The sequence below is a fragment of the Leptidea sinapis genome, chromosome 4, assembly GCF_905404315.1.
Source record: "Leptidea sinapis chromosome 4, ilLepSina1.1, whole genome shotgun sequence".
Taxonomy (NCBI): domain Eukaryota; kingdom Metazoa; phylum Arthropoda; class Insecta; order Lepidoptera; family Pieridae; genus Leptidea; species Leptidea sinapis.
The window spans coordinates 2,132,481-2,147,232 of record NC_066268.1 but is presented as its reverse complement, the minus strand read 5'-3'; positions in this window follow the sequence as shown (position 1 = coordinate 2,147,232).

Genomic DNA, 14,752 nt, shown 5'->3' with positions numbered 1-14,752 from the left:
GACATTAGCTACCTTTTATTGCAAAAACAAATAAATGGAGTGGTTGAAATAGGGGATGGCAGTTTGTATGGAAATTCGTCATTATCGTAGATAAAACCATGAAACTTTATATTTAGGCACTTGAGAAGAGATTATTTTTAAACATTTGTTCGAACATTTTTGAAACTTTCACCAACATGGGGATAAAATAGGAGATTAAAGTGTACAGAGAAATACTATTAAAGAGACTATCCACAATGACAAGGAATATGCGCTGTATCATAGAAGAGCGCTGCCAGCTAGGGAAAGAGCAGTTTGTATGTGTATTATTGGAAAAGTATCCTAAAAAAATATATGCCCAAAGTAACTATTCAACGCGGACGAAGTCTCGGATAGAATTTACATAAAATCACGCCTCTTTCCCGTAGGGGTAGGCAGAGACCACTTCTTTCCACTTGCTACGATTCTTACATACTTCTTTCGCTTCGTCCACTTTCATTATTCCTTTCATACATGCTCTCCGGTTTAGGGTACTCTTGACCTGGCCTTTTTTCAAGACGTCCCGACGATAGAATTTAGTACTAACATAATTTTTGAGAGTTTTACTAGTGTAAATTATTAGCAGCTTATGTATATACAAAAATTAGAATCGATTATACCCTTTCAATGTCACTGACTGACTTACCAACAATGCAATTTCTTAGTTAAAATTCTCTGACGCAACATTTCACTTACTTCAATTATAGAGTTAATTTGTATTCACGAGCTTTTTTTATGGAAAAGGAGGATAAACGAGCGTACGGGTCAGCTGGTGTTAAGTGATCACGGCCGCCCACATTCTCTTGCAACACTAGAGGAATTACAGTAACATTGCCGGCATTTAAGGACGGTGTACACGCTTTTTTTGAAGGTACCTATGTCGTATGGTCCCTAGAACACCGCACAAGGAAGCTCATACCACAGCTTCGTAGTGTTCGTACTCATACACATCCAGATGGTGGGTATGATATCGTAATTTGTGGTGTGCGAAGGTGGAATTTGGCGGCTGGAATCAGACGAAACAGCTCTTCAGAACACTCCCTGTGATAAATGTGGTATAAGACACACAATGAAGCGACCTCTCTTCGCAATGCTAAGTGATCTAGGCATTCACAGAGCACTGGGTCCCCAACAATTCGATAATATTACATCATACAATATTCTATATTAATTAAACCATCTACCTCAAGTAGTGAACAGTTTATTGATTGTTTGAAATTGCTGCATTTGAATTTGTAAGATCTCGAATTATCAATTTGCCTCGATGAGTTCTCTGACGATTCCGAAGGCAAACTGGAACACGCTTAAACTTGCATTATTCCAACTAACGCAAATAAGTGAGAAACGGTAAGCGACTTACAAAGAACGTTTAATTTGCAAATTTGTCGTAAGTTAAAAAAAAAGTCATTTATTTTCTCAAAATTGATTTCTAGGAATTCTTTTTGATGTCATTTCTAAAATACTAGATACTACTACCATATCGGAAACAAATGGCGCTCTGAGAGACAAGAAGCTGCGCAAGAAACTCTTCCAGCATTCTTTTTTTGCGCTCTTTTTAATAAGATATACAATATTGTACTAGTACTACTTCTAGTTGGTTAGAGTACCGGCACGGAATGCCGGAGGTACGAGTCCCGCATCGTTCATAAAATTTTGTTTTTCAAATGTTTTTTGTGTAATATTTTACTGTCATTGCTATTGCTATAAAATAATCATAATCTGGTCCCAGGCTGTCCGATAACTTAGATAATCAGCTGTGGTGGAGTAGGATTTAATTACGCGAATTAAACTTACCAGGCCTAAAAGAAATATTTTTCCTTGCATTTTAGAAGTCGGTCGGATGGTTTTGAATTGCTTATTATCATAGCTGAATACTTATGCCATATGTGTGATAAATAACAAAAGTAACTCAACTCGGTCGCTGAGATAATAATGAAGACCACCGACCCCTACTACCGGCACCGCCTATTGCGAACCGGTACTTGTAGTCTAACCTGCCCCATACTTGACATCAGTATACAACAAGTTATTGTGACAACCCTAGCATATTTTCAGCGACTAGAAGTCGAGACAACGAAGTTTATCCACTTGTATTTGTTAAGCATACACACACTAATTTAGTAAAAATTTCAGCTTATTCTAGGTGGATGTTAAAATATCCTTTACGGATAGAGCCGGATAATAAGAAAAAAATGGTTGGTCTGTTTGTTTATTCTTGATTAACAGCTTTAACCTCAGAAACCTAAGAAAACCTCACTAGGTTTTCTTACTTATAACTCAAGCTGATTAAATTTTATTATATATGTTATATAAAGTATGGCGAATAAAGCAAAAATAACCCATTATTTAAATGGCGTAGAAATGGGTCCCTCAAGGTGGCTTTTTCCAGTCGGAATTTATTTTTTAACAACATTTTTCAATTAACAGTCAAGTAATTTAGACGCAGAGAAAATCACATCGTATCCGAGCAGGATTCAAACCACTCAAAAAGCCTTTAAATGAAAATAATCTGGTTGTTGCAGAGAAAGACCCATACCCAGTGGAGACTCTACCAACCTGTACTTATGCTCTGAGTGTCTGTCATAACGAAAAGGCCTGTTCCGTCCTGTTCGACCGCTTCAAGAACGCTTGTAAGGCTCGGGATGGCGAATGTCGTATGGAGGACAGGTAAGACTCATATTAATATGTTAAAAATGTCTATAGCAGTCACTATGTCTGTCAAGTAAGTCTGAATGTCGTATTAACCTTCAAACACCACGCAGGCGTAATACAAGTAATAGAACCAGTGGGAGGCTCCTTTGCACAGGATGCCGGCTAGATTATGGGTACCACAGTACTTTAACTTCATACTAGAGCGCCTGAATCTAAGCAATCTAGCAAAGACAAAACTATTGAGTGCCACGTCCGAGTTAAAATAGCTTCACCGCGCCGTCCGCGTCTTCAATCATTTTGTATGTACCAACCCTAGCGCTCCCCCAGACGTAGATATAAATTTCAAGGAGACCGCACAGTTACGCTACTGTTCTTTTTTTACGACGATAATAGACGAGACGAGCAGGTTCAGCTGATGGTAATTGATACGCCCTGCCCATTGCGCTCGTCATCTTGATACATAAGATGTTAAGTCTCATTTGCCCAGTAGCCCTTCAGACCGAAACACAGTAATTTTTACACATTAATGCTTCACGGCAGAAATAGGCGCCGTTGTGATACCCATAATCTAGCCGGCTTCCTGTGCAAACGAGCCTCCCATTGGTAAAATGTGGCATATTTATAGCTTTTATTACCTGCTATCAATTATTAACAATTCACTTGCTAATTAAATATTTGGAATATAGATATCTCTTCGAACTGCTAGATGCTGCTAGCATCATAATGACTAAACTTTTAAGTATGAGTTTATGTATGGTCTTAATTGTGTGTCTCTTTCACAAAATGGCATTCACAATCGATTTTATTGGTTCCTAAATGGATAAACTTTATTTTCAATACGTTTATACCGCATTAAAGTTAGTTAATGAGACCAGAATATTCAAGCGTTCATACGATTTTCAACTCGGCGCGAAAGCTGCAAATAATAGCAACTTCAAAATGGCGGACCATTAATAAATTATAACGTTAAATGGAAAATGTTTCGCCTATGATTTGAGTACAGCTGCACGATTTTAGAATAAGTCGACTGCTAAGTATCTTTACATTAAGCTTTAATGTGCATTTATTATGGAAAAATATATAAAATTTAATGTATGAGCTAAATATATTATAATTAGTAGCTCAGAACCTGCGGGCCTACCATGAACACTTATTTCGATTCAATTGACAACCTAAAATGAACTGCCTTGCTATTTCGTACCACGACGTGATTAGAGCTACCTAATTAGGTTGTCGTCAACTCAACTGATTAAATCGCAATGATGTCAATAGAATGTCAAAAATGATATCAACTGAATCGCAAACTGATTTAGTTCGTTCATACATTCGTACCATGAGGTAATATTTCAAGCTAAACTGGATAGCTTATTTGTCAAAGTGACCGATTCGAAAAAAGTTGCTACTTCCTTAGAGGAAAGTGAATCGAGTTGTTATTAACTTTTAAAAAATTGTGAAAACATAGAAAAGAATAATTTTAGTGATTAAAGTTGAGATGAGAATACTTTATTGGACTTTTTTGTAAAACATAATACTGAAAATAAATACCAAAAATGAAAATACTAAAGACGAGGCAGTAAGAGCCCGGGCTATAGCCTGTTCGCAAAAACGAATTAAAAAAATGTACTCTGTGGTCCTGTCAAATCAGATATCAATGAAGGTGCGTTTATTACTCGATGAGATTTTTACGAAAACACATAAGCAAACATTTAATTTGTAATTCAAAGAACTATATTTATTTATATTACTATTATTTAATAAGTATAAGAAAGGGATTAATGGTTTATAATTTGATGCAATTGCGCAATTTTAAAATGTATTTTTTTTAGTATTTTCTACGCAAAAAAACCGCTAAAATCATATCATTTTAGGTTTCGAAACACAATTTGATTTCGTTCATTCTTCATAAGCGATCCAAACGCCATTCAGTAAAAGGCACTTCGTGGTACGAGTTTTAGTGATTCAGTTTGGGTACCTAAACTGAACTGCATCGGATTCGCATCGCTTATTAAAAGTTGATGGTAGGCCCTCTGGGTTATAAATAGCGCGAAAAGCCCTCTTCTGCAGCAAAAAGATGGTATTAATATCGGATACATTGCCACATAATTGGAATCTGGCTCATTATAGTTAGTACCTATATATTTATATATAATATGTAGAACAGATAAAAATATTATTGAGTTCACCAACTATATCACAGGGAAGCTTGTCGTGAGGCCTGGGCTGGTCTTCGTCTGTCTCCACTTTTCGGCTGCATCTGCCCCAATACCCACATGAAGAAGAGATGCGACAGGATCTTCGCTGTTGTCAACCATAACCCCTGCGTCGGTATGTACATCCCATGCTTGATCAATGTCTACCGTTTTGAGTGAGATAATATTCAAGTTAAAACCAGTTTTTACCGGTAGGACAATAACTTCTGAAAACAAAACTCGACTTAAAATGGTGTTCAATACTGACACAAAACCAGACTTTGTAATATTATTTGAGTTAAAACCAGTTTTTACCGGTAGGATATTAACCTCCGAAAAGATTACTTTACATAAAATAGTTTCAATAATTAAAACATAAAACCAGACGCCGTAATATAATTCAAGTTAAAACCAGTTTTTACCGGTAGCACAATTACTTCTGATAACCAAACTTGACTTAAAATAGTGTTCAATAAGGACACAAAACCAGACTTCGTTACTAATATTATTTAAGATAAAACTAAGTAAGTGTAAGCATTATTGTGTTTCGGTCTCAAGGGCGCCGTAGCTAGTGAAATTACTGGGCATATGTCTCAAGATATGCCACTAAGAATTTTTGGTATTTTCAATATTTATTATTATTATCCTGAGCGGCACTGCATTATAATGGGCAGGGCGTATCGATTACTATCAGTTTAACGTCCTGCTCGTCTAATCTTACTGTCATAAAAAATATTTTTTATCGATATAAGAATCTCTGACGTTTTGTCACGATGTGACCACATGTCTCCAAGATGTCTCATTATTTCCATGTTTAAAGTAGGATTCGGCTATTCTAAACACGAGTAACGCCATAGGTTTGTGTCCATATTCTCTTTGCAGTTCTTAAAAACCGTAATCTACCGGAATCGCTACCCTAACCGGAAGCGTTGAACATAGGGTTTACGTCTTAATTGTAGTCTTGACATGCTTTAGAAAATAATAATCGAGTTTCGATTCGAGCTTAGCTTTTAAATTTTTCATTTCGTACATAAACATGCAACCATCGAATTATATAACTCGTTAAAAGTTTCAAAAGTAATAATAGTTTTCGGCTTACACAATACTTCAGCTTCAAACTCGTTCTAGACTTCTCAACCATAACCTTGGAGATAATATGACTTTCGAACTATACTGATACATAATTAAGGATTTCTGTGTAGGCGTTGTTTCAAATTCGAGAGCTTGAATTCAAATCATACACGACAATATGACGTCGCACTAGAGGAAATGAGATAAAAATCTTTGTCCTTTATATGCGATTTTTATGCATTTATCACGGGGAGTGTTCCGAAGAGCTGTTTCACCTGATTCCAGTTACGATATCATCCCCACTATCTGTATATGTGACGGTCCTCCACACTTTTTTCCACGTACTACAAAGCTATGGATTGAGCTTCCTTGTGTTTCCGGGACGATACGATATGGATAGCTTTAAAAAAGCGCAACGCTCCTGTGATTCCTCTGGTGTGCAAGAGAATATGGAAGACGGTTATCACTTAACACCGGGTGACCCGTACGCTCGTTTATCCTCCTTTTCCATGAAAAAATTTTAACAAAAAAAAACAACCGAAATCCAAAACACTATTCCAAAACACTAGCGGCCTTACAAATAAAATTGGCATAAAATACCAACAATTTGGCTAAATATGTGTAGATAGACTAATTTTTAAATGCAGCAATGAAAAATCTTAAAATAAATGTAAATTTATCATCCACATACGTATAGATATCGTACAAATTTAAGACTTTTATGATTTTCTCATGGACGCCATTGTCAGATCTCGACCAATGGAACCACACGGGAAGCACCAGCTTTCAAATAATAAAAGAATTATCAAAATCGGTTCATCCAGTCGAAAGTTTTGAGGTAACAAACATAAAAAAATACCGACGAATTGAGAACCTCCTCCTTTTTTGAAATCGGTTAAAAAAAGGAGTTTTCTTACAGAAAGCAAAAATACATAAATTGTATTTCATAAATGCGTTCTCTTGTATTTTTACAAATGTTAAACTAATTAAAATTGTTGGTCGCGTGACATGGCAACATTTTCTTAGTCCGGTCATGTTAGCATGCAACACTGGTCAATTGTAAATGCCTTAGGCATTATTAAAATATGCTTTTTCATTCGCGACGCAATGCATTAGATTATTGATAGTGAGAACTTTTTTAAACGTGGCTATTTACAAGTGATCGTTTGATGTTACCGATATGAAATCTTATTTTTTTATAGATTTGGGGCTGTTTATTAGTTGATAATACGCGCCAAAGATATTTAAAGAGAACACCGACAGTACAAAATTTTACAACGGAGTCTGCGTCCACCAATTTTCGCGGAGGATATAAGCGAGGCGTCCATGACGCGATTAAAATTAACCAATCACAACGCTTCCCGTATTTCATATGTTAGAACTGAATATTAGACGACTGAATGCACAGAAGTAGCAACTCTCGTTATTTGGTAGCATTATACACAATAACACACAATTTAATATTTAATATATTTATTTCATAAACAAGTACATTGTAATGTTTCCTTTTTATACCACAAACCGGAACAATTCTGCATTTTTGTCGCTTTTCATCTCGTTTTGATTATTTTCTTAGCAGGTCTATAGGCCGCTACGAGTTTGAAGGTGAAAGCTTAGCGGCCTAGTTCTTGATGGGTTATTCTCGTCATTCCGAATCGAAAGAGCCATCGCTCATATTTTTAGGAGCATGAAACGTTTTTGAACTTGTTGGCTAGCCTAGAAATTCAGCATTCTTTTATTTAGATAGGTCACAGCTGTATTCCAGATATATTCCCATATATTACGAACTTCTATTTGTCACTGTCTTATCATGGTTCCCTGTATTCTTTTACTCTCATGAACTCTCTTATGAAAACTCTCTTATTATTATTTCCCTTGACTTTCCTTGTTCCTACTTATATTTACATATCCGTCTCCACATGACCCTAACATCTAGGGACTGGAACTTGACAGTGACAAAAGTAAAACTTCAACGGACTACCAAATAAATATGCAATTATAAACCATACCCTACACTGACTCCCATTAAAATATTTAAATTTACCAATTACTTTCGTATCACGATCTCTATTGGAAATAAACTCAAAGCAAGAAACTCGACTCAAATTTTGATTCAGAGCTTTAAAACTAAATTCTATCAACAGAAGCAACATGAAGCGAGACCTCAGTATCTGGGATTAGTGTGAATCCACAAAATAAGAAACTTATTAAAATACGACGCCGCATAAATCCTTAAACCTTGACGTAATCTTTAGAGTTGAATGTTTAAGAATGTAGGAACAGGTAGATTTGTTTTGTTGTGATTGTTTGCAAATTTATTTAATTACTTAAGCACATTTTTTTTAGTAATAATTATTACGGAGCGTTTTGGAAATACTGTGAGGGTGATTTTTTACTGTTCTATAGATACCAAAAACATAAACTAACTTCACCAAAACCTATTTTTTTTGGAAGTAAAGAATGCATTCAAGTTTCTTCACCGCCAAACACTTGTCATAGTTGTAACCAAGCAAAGTCAACGCTATGACCGTCTTTTATATACAAATCATAAGATGAATTTCAGTTTTTTTAAATGTCCCTAAAATGAAAAAGTAACGATTTCCAATGTGTGGACTTTTTGTTTATCTTTCATTGCGCAAAATCTTTGTAGTATTAATTTGGTACTTTCCTTTGACTTCTCGCGCATTTGCTTTCTTTTTTTTTATTTATCATATTACAACTTACGTATATACAAAACTCATATATCAACTGTTCATTAATATTATTGTAGCTTCTATAGTTTTTTTATTAGGTAATCCTTAATTCTATAATTAATGTTTTGAGTTGTTAAATTTTGCCGCTCAATGAAGGCGGTGTAAACATTAAATTTCACCGCTCCGCCCTTTGCGGTTTTGAAGTGAAAACTTCTTAAAGCCAGCTGCGCACATTATTTTAGTTTTTCATTAATACTGACCATCTTAAATTACAGGAGGACTTTGACAGATTTTCACTTTCAACACCAAAAAATGTAAGCTGTTGCTTAATGTGTACAAATGGAAAGCCAATTACAAAACATTAGATTCATTATGCAGTTGCAAATTAGATCGAATAGAATCTGTTAAAGATCTCGAAATAAAAGCAAACTTATCTGAACATATCTGCAATAAAGCTTACAAATTTTTTTGATTTGTACTTCGTACAAGTAACGATGTAAGAAGTCCATCTACATATTTACACTTATACAAATCTTTGATTATATTGCGAAATAGAGTATGCGACTATCATATATACTATTTCAAATCAAATCAAATCAAAATAACAATATGTAGGTCACGGAAATGACACTTATGAATGTCAAAAAAATATTTTCATATTGAATCTACCGCTACTTCGTAAAGAGCTAATGAGAAGAAGTAGCAAGAAACTCATTGCCACTTTTTTATATCAAGATTTACATTTCCATCGATTTACAAATCATTTCAATTACAATATAATATTTAAAATGATGCAACAAACATACTCAAACGTCAAAAAGTCTTACAAATAAATGCCTTACACGTAAGTCAAAAAAGTAAATGTAAATTAATACAAAAGTTATTGAGTAGGTACAGTAGCTGCATCATCCTCACACACCGTAAATAAAGGTATTCTGTGAGCATTTTATAAGCGATTATAAATAATAACTTTTAAGAATATGAAACCGAGTCTCCGGCAACAGGATCATCTACATATATATATACTTAAAATATAAGTTATTATATCAGTTCGTTTAAATGACACCACGTTGCGTCCATGAAAATAAGTCCCGATAAATCTAGAAGTGTTTCCTTAGCGAATCGATAATTTATGGACCGACGCAACGGCAACTAGTATTTTACATTAAAAAAAATATTTTTACATGCTTTTTATTAGTTTCTTTTGTATGTATGTTTGTTTGTAACCGACTCATTTTTGAAGGCCCAGATTGCGTTCAAACTTTGTAGATTTATCGAGGACCGATGACACTACATTCATTTGATAAAATTAGTCCATTTATCAATTTGCAAAAAAAAAAAGACTGAGATTTTTGTTAATTTATATAATTAAGAATTGATGTTAACTTTAAATTACAACTTATTATCTTTAGCCGATTTATCTAATATTAGGAAATTTTCGAATACCAAAGAGAATTTTCCGCTTTATAACGAGTTTTTTAGTTTTTTTTAAACTATTATATAATATAATTATTTCTAGTTTTACAAAGTAACCCCTGTATTTGAAACTGGCAACTTCTGATTAATGATTTAATTCAAGTAACATTACATTGTCAAGTAAATAAAAGAGGTCCAATTTCTCTGCATCTCAATCACTCGATAAGTCAGTTGGAAGGAATTGATCAAAAAGGTTTACTTTTGTGGTCCGCCCTCAAAGTGCCCTTAACTCAAAGGCGTTTCCTCTCTTTTGTTTCTTTTTGTAGGGATCCTCGACTTTCGTATTATTTGATTGATGTTTTATTAGAATTGGGAGTTCGGTCGAATTTATATTGTTCTTGCAAAAAAAATCGCTGGTACAAAGGAATCTGACTGATGTTTGTACGTTTTATTCCTCTTTTAATGCGTTTTATATATATCTGTACAAGTGCTGACCCGGAAAATGTTGTTTTGCCATTTTACTTAAGTACCCCACGCCCACTTATTGTATGAATTGTCATATGTAATGAAATGTCATTGAATGAATATTTATTTTTTTGTAATCGCTTATGAAATACTCACAAAATACCTTTATTTATTTACGGTGTACGTGAATGATGCAGCTATTGTAGTCAATAACTTTTGTTATGTATTAATTTACATTTGAATTAGTTGTGTAAGGCATTGACTATTTGACGTTTGAGTACGTATTATTGCATCACTGTACATATTATATTATAATTGAAATGATTTGTAAAACGATGAAAATGTTAATCTTGATATAAAAGAGTGGCTGTGAGTTTCTTGCTACTTCTTCTCATTAGCTCAACCCTTTACGAAGTACCGGTAGATTCAATATAATTTTATTTTTGTCATAAGTGTCATTTCAGTGACCTGCATGAATAAAGTGATTATGATTAGGTTTGAATTATTTGTAATGCGAAAATAATATAATATTGTAATATAGGTTCCGGATAAGTAATCACCATACATTATATGCTAAAACCTTCTCCGAAACACACTGCATCTTATGATATAAGTATTATTCTGATCGGTTCAGTAGTTTTCGCAGTATAAGGGAAGAACAAATATTTTTAAATGAAGAGCCGTTTTTGGCATTATACTAATGTATAGATGCATCTTTGTAAAGGCAAATCAACATTATTTTCACATTCTTCAAGAAAACTGTTTTTCTTAGAAAATTTGTATCTAAATATTCTTTTATTTGGGCATATAATAAGATATAAAGCCATGAAAGAATTAGTTTTTTTTTTATGTTATTTCGAAACTAAAATGACGAGAGACATGAAAATAAATTATATTTCGAAAACTAAATCAAACACGCTTTAATAAACAATGTACATTATACATATTATAATAAGTATATTTAACGTGTATTACAATATTAAAAAATGCATTAAGTGTTCAGATTGCCATGTTAATAAAATATTCGCGGTCAAACTCACTCGAATGGTTACAAAGCAAAATTTACAAATCCACCGACACGTGACCGACCGAAAAAATATGATAACATACATAAAATACCCTTTTTACTACATCTTTTGCAAACATCAAAATACATTTATGAGTTTGTGTAACAGATACAAACTAAATCTATCAGAAGTACAATATTTTTGTAATCTGTATAAAGGTGTAGAAAGAAATTACAAAGAGTATTGTTTTTAATATACGTCTTTGACTTTTTCATCAACATCATTCAATTGATATTAACTGCTACCATACACAATCACTACTAAAATTCATTTAAAACAACACATTAACTTTAACAAAGCCTGAGGAACACAAAGAGTGGAGGTCGATATCGTGGGAACAGGAACAAGTGTTGAACTACCCTCATTTTGTTGAGAACACATTTTCTAGAAACTATTTCTATAGTAGCAATATGACTTTGATAAATGTCTACTCAAAATTGTTTTCTAATACTGGAAATGGAAACAACAATTATTTAAATGACCCCATAGTATATGCTCACATCAGAACATGTTCTCTTGAAACACCAAAGGATATAATGAGCACTACTAGATTTTGAAATAAATCCAGTTTTTAAATTTCAGTATTTTGTAAAAGTTTTCAGTACGAGAAATGCCGCAGAAGGCCTATACAAAATCAGGAAATCACTGAGCATCTCACTCAGGGCCAATGAGCTCATAACAGCTTCCCTTACACAGGATGCCGGCTAGATTATGGGTACCACAACGGCGCCTATTTCTACCGTGAAACAATAATGTGTAAACATTATTGTGTTTCGGTCTGAATGGCGCAGTAGCTAGTGAAATTACTGGGCAAATGGGACTTAAAATCTTTTATCTCAAGGTGAGGAGTGCACTTAGTGCCGCTCAGAATTAATGGGGTTTTTCAAGAATCCTGAGCGGGATTGCATTGTAATGGGGAGCGCGTATCAATAACCATCAGCTGAACGTTCTGTTCGTCTCGTCCCTTATTTTCATAAAAAAAGAACAATATTCACATCGCGAAACTCTTAAAACAACGCTCACTACGCATTGTGGCAGTCACAAAATGACCACATAAAAGCCTTTATGTTGTACGATAAAAACTCATTATATGTAACACTCACGCGTTGTGGTCACTGAAAAATGTCCACATCGCGAAATTCAAGCTATGATTATTAAGAAACCGCCATGATATACGACCACAGTCCACAATGCATTTTAGGTCACGCTCGTCAAGTCACAATCGGTCAAGATCGAAAACGGTCACCTAGCCACAAAAGACCTCATAACGCGTTATGGTCACCAAAAATATTCATTTTGCTAAATTCATTTTATGACTGAATGAAACGCTGACTACAAGATGTGGCAGTCACAGAAAGGCCACATAGAAGCCACCACCACAACGGGTTACTTTTATTGCCACAACGCGTTGTGAGCCCTTATTTCGCTTATTGAGCGTTTTCGATCTTTTAACATACCGTAATGTTATAACATTGAAGTCATATTTTAGCTAAATTCCTGATGCCAATGTTCACACCTAAGGATTAATAGGACCATTAATATGAATCATGACTTCAAATATTAATTAAGTTTCGTAGTAGATAATTTATGGTTATGGTATGCAGAATAACATCCAAATGCGTATTTATATACTATTATTATTATTAATATATTTTATGCAATACCTGTTAAGTGAATACATTCTTATTGGTGTGACAACTTGGCTAAAAGTGCGTCAGTTATTTCGTACAAAACACGCTGGCGGAAAAGTTGTATGTATAATCACTATTATAACGCGGTTTAAAGGGCGGAAAACTCATTTAAATGTTAATTTATAGTGTTCTTTTGTTTTTTATTTGGATATTGAATATTTTGATAAAAAAATAGGCAAATTACTATTTACATACAATCGTAATTTTAATCCTTAGATAATTTATACGTCAGATAGAGTCTCTTATGGCCGTTCCCAATATTCAGACTATCTCTTACTTGAGATAAAAGTCGTAACTATCGTTGACTTTTCTGTCCCAAAAAACTTATCGACGGTAACTCACCTTATCCGTACCCGCTGTCTGTCAATGGGACGACGTATAGCTTACCAGCGATAGAAGTTTGTATGGAAATAGCAATTCACGCGTCCAATATAAGGCGATAAGAATGACTTATCGGGTATATTGGGACAGCTTCAGATTATTGACAGCTAATTACTGATAGAAGAAGGTAGTAATTTATCTCTATCTATAGATAGTATATTGGGAACGGCCGTAACTGTTACTCAATTTTTTTGACGTTTTCACAGCTGTCATACACTATCTGGACATATTTATGATCTAAGTCCTAATTTTCTTCTAAAAGGGCTGTCAGAAACTTTAAAACGCTTTTTCGTTCAGTTAAAATTAAATAAATTGGTTATTAGTTTCAACGTAGGTGACGTATTATGCACTATTATAATAACACGCATTTTATATTGCAGGAGTTTCTGTTCTGCCGGTAAATATCTACAATGCTGTCTCGGCTTCTAGTCATTACAATATGCATTGTCACAAAAACTTGTTAATATATATACATATATATTACTAGTAGTTTCGCGTTGCATTCGCAACTAAAGGTTTTATCTCAATTAAATGTTTAAGTAGAGATATCAGAGAGAGTTGTCACACTGAATCCACGGTTATATTAGCAAGTAAAGCACCGTTATGCTAGGGTGTGTGCGGTTACAGGGGATACTAGTGACACAATTTTTTCTCCCTTAAATAATCATATATGGCCACAAATACTTATATAGTATCGGTTTTACATTTTTTCACAACGCACGACGGCATTCTTAAAATGTTTTATTGAGATGCAAACTGATCTGTCACAGACCATGACAATTCTCATAATGGCCGCCTATCGGCTTGTAGTAGTGTAAGTGTGTGCGTGGGGCTATGTATTTACACGTTAATCGGCTTGTTTTGGTGCTACACTGTTATGTAAGGTGACATGGAGTCCTTATTTTTTTAATAGTCCGTGACTGAAACATGCAGGGCAAGCCTGTCGGCCATTAAGTTGGCATAGCGACATCCCATTCTGAACGCACGCACCCCAAGAAAGGGAAGATATTAGCAGGATTAAGATGTTGACGCAAAGCGACTTACAGCACAAGATGTACGCATCTATGTATATAAAAATTAATTGCTGTTCGTAAGTCTCGCTAAAACTC